Below are 3,425 nucleotides of genomic sequence, written 5' to 3'. Positions count from 1 at the left end.
CATTTGTTTTCTCCACAGGGTCACGTAGATTTCAGCTATGAAGTGTCACGGTCACTGTCTGCCTGTCAGGGTGTCATACTTGTAGTGGATGCAAATGAGGTAGAGTTCTTAGTTCTTGTTTCTTATCTAGAATTTCAGTATTTCCTTAAGTAAGCTAGAGCGAAGGTTAGTGGTGGTTTTTTTTTTTTTAGTTTTTCCACCACTGTTTTTGCCCTTCATTTATCTCCGTAAAAGTATTATGTTGCAGAAGAAGAGCAATGGGGCTTTAGAAAAAATCTAGAGACAAATACTTTTATTAAAAGATACCACAGCTCCATGGCATAGCAATAATAGCACAAGATTAGTGAGGAATTCAGATCCTGTGTTTTGGAGAGTATGAACTTTGCAAATGGCAGTCTGGAGAACTTCTTCTAGCTGTTGTACTAACACCCATTTGAGTACCTTCAGTTAACAGACTAGAATATGAGAATTATGAAATCATGATTTTAAATATGGGCACATTATCAATGAAATACTTTGTGAGAATTTTCTCTGTGGCGTATTTATGATTGTATTGTACAAGGGTCAAATGAATGCTAGTGTTTCCCATGTTTTATGAAAAAAACCCAAACCTAACTAACTAACTAACTCCCAATGATTATGAACACTTACTTCTTAGCTTGATGGGCAAGTCAACTTTTTAAGTAAGCTTTAGTAATAAGTATGTCCCCTACATGTGTTGATGTTTTTATATTTAATTTTTTAATGTCATATTTAAATATTGTGTGATTATTTGGTGTTAATTGTCTTTCTGTCAGAAGGCTTACAAACTCAACTTATTAATTGCATTTTTTTTTAATAAGCATTCTTTGTTACTTCTTTATATTACCTAAAAAGTTAGGCCCATATATCCGTAATGAATATCCCCATATAAGTAATCTTCCATTTGATCTGTTCTGAACAAAGGAAAGACAACAAGTAGATGTTTTTTAACTCCTTCTCTTCTCTTCATCCCCCCTTCTGCCCTCTCCGGTCCAGTTGAGATGATATTGCTTTATATCCTCATTCATTAGCATCTCTGTCGCTTTGCTTTCCTTGGTCTGGTACTTGGATCTGGAAGGGAATCTTTCCTTTTCATCTAATCAGAGCTGTTGTTCTGCTATCCTTGTGAAAGAAATGTGAGGTATAAACTTTATCATTTGCTTTCTTTTATGAAAGTAACTGTAAGGTAAGTTGAAGGTATATTGCTGATGCGTGGAGTAATTAGAGTCTTATCACCATGATAAATATCCCTTTTTCTTTGTCAGAGTCCATTTGTAAATAGTTTGTTGAGAACAAAAAAAAAAAATGTCTTCTTTGAGATACCAGTTATTTATTTCTGAATAGCTAAAATTGTAACATACATGAAAATATGTACTTGGTGCATAATGTATGTTATGTTATCTATGAAAATTCCATTAAAGTGGCCACACATACATTATTATTAGTTTGTTTACTTATATGCAGATTATGAGAAATTATAATTAGGAAAACTGTTTTTTTTCTCAGCAATTGTGTATAATCCTTTTACTTATTTTCCATCTTGGAAATAAAAGAGTGAATAGAATAGTGAAGTAATCTTAAATTGTATAGTATGCTTAAAAAACCCCAAACCCAAGCACACACCAAAACTCAGGAAGTTTCTATATTAAACTTTAGTAATGCTTATTTTCTAGGGTATTCAGGCTCAGACAGTGGCAAACTTCTACCTTGCTTTTGAAGCACAGCTTTCAATAATTCCTGTCATAAATAAGGTAATAAAAGTTTTAGACTTTCCTATTAAATAGTTGGGTTGTTTAAGTGTGTAGAAGACTGATAAGAAATGTATCCTGAAATAGAAGTATATAATGAAAGTATATAATGAAGTATATAATGAAAAAAAATGGTATAATAGATATATATAATAATACTGGAATGTAATAAGAATTGTCTGTATTTGTTGTCTGTTTAACAAATGTCATAAAATACATGTAGGTATTTAAAAAACGTAGCACTTAAGTACATGGCTTAGTGGTGGACTTTGTAGTGCCAGGCTTACGTTTGGAATTGATGGTGTTAAAAGTCCATTGATACTGAGGAGGCTCAATGAGTAGCAGCTCAATATTTAAAAATGTAGTTGTAGTTTTAAATGACATCCAAGTGTTATGTTTTATACAATTTTGAGGCTTGTATTATTGGAATCACAAGATTAGTTACTGCTCAGCTTATGTTAATTGCTTTCTGTAGATGTATATTGTACTTAATGTTTGATCCTGTAAAACAGTGTAGGTAGCACTTAATGATTTAAAATTACTTTGTAAACTAAAGATTTTTCCAACTCTTGGAAAAAACAGTGTTTTGCCTAATGAAACAAGCCAAAAATAGATTAGTTGCAGGGAGCATCCTTACTGGAGTCAAGGAAGGAAGACTTTCTAAAATTAATCTTGATCATTTCTTGAAGACAGCCAGTATTTACTCATAAATACATAAAGGTTTCTCGTACTTCTGGAAAAAGATGCTGGATCATATGAAAGAGCGATTGCTTTTATATTGAGCAGTTTGGTTTTTTTTCAGATTGACCTGAAGAATGCAGACCCTGAAAGAGTTGAAAAACAAATTGAGAAGCTGTTTGATATCCCTGCAGATGAATGCATAAGGGTAAGACCTCTTAAGTTTTATAACGTGGCTGATGGTATAACAGTATCTGCTTTGTAGCTAATGAAAGACATGTACATGTAGTAAATCAAAAGGGTGCCATCTGTGTGCATGTCTTTGTCTGACAGATGAATTTATTTAAAGTTTGTCTCCTGTAAAAGAGTGGAGAAAATACTTTTCAGTTAAAAATTCAAGTATGTTTTGATGAATGGCATCAGAGACTTAAAATTTTCTCATTGTCGATCCATAAATTTTCATTTCTATCATACCAATAATTGCCATTCACAAGAGAAAACATTTAACTATGAGAAAATAACCATTTCACAGTAATAGCATTCTAAAGTGTCCTTCAGAGTGGTTTTATGGGGAGTATTCTCTAGGGCCTCCAAAACTGTTTAAGTAAACGTGACACTGTAATTGATATTGAATGAGTGTAAGTTGTGTCTTGCAAAATTGTTGGATTTTTTTTTTAGATTTCTGCTAAACAAGGAACAAATGTTGAAAAAGTTCTTCAAAAGGTCATTGAGAAGATCCCACCGTAAGTCTGTATTTAATTATATATCTAATTAACCTTTTAAGGTTTATTAGAATCATAGAATCATAGAATAGATTGGGTTGGAAAAGACCTCCAAGATCATCAAGTCCAACCCCTGATCCAACTCCAATTACTATATCATGGCACTAAGGGCCACATCCAATCTCTGCTTAAAAACCTCCAGGGATGGTGAATCCACCACCTCTCTGGGTAGGCCGTTCCAATGCCTGATTACCCT

General features: G+C 33.0%; 1 protein-coding gene across 3 annotated transcripts in view; it reads left to right on the top strand.

Annotated features, from left to right (window-relative positions):
* The first annotated feature begins 6 nt into the window (after positions 1 to 6).
* GUF1 (GUF1 homolog, GTPase) overlaps positions 7 to 3,425 on the top strand; it is a 19,769-nt gene continuing 16,350 nt past the window's right edge. The window contains exons 1-4 of one of the 3 annotated variants that reach the window (XM_027906938.1): positions 7 to 99; positions 1,695 to 1,772; positions 2,572 to 2,655; positions 3,126 to 3,190. The gene's annotated coding sequence lies outside the window, so the exon portion shown is untranslated. Of the gene's footprint in view, positions 100 to 1,694; positions 1,773 to 2,571; positions 2,656 to 3,125; positions 3,191 to 3,425 lie in introns of those variants that run through there. The other 2 variants (XM_027906939.1, XM_027906937.1) reach the window with 2 other exon arrangements.

The sequence above is a fragment of the Empidonax traillii genome, unplaced genomic scaffold (assembly GCF_003031625.1).
Source record: "Empidonax traillii isolate 1590-97213 ecotype Southwest subspecies unplaced genomic scaffold, ASM303162v1 scaffold1378:size168296, whole genome shotgun sequence".
In the NCBI taxonomy this organism is placed as follows: domain Eukaryota; kingdom Metazoa; phylum Chordata; class Aves; order Passeriformes; family Tyrannidae; genus Empidonax; species Empidonax traillii.
Note: the sequence above shows the minus strand (reverse complement) of the source record. Positions and strands in the feature narration are given on the sequence as shown.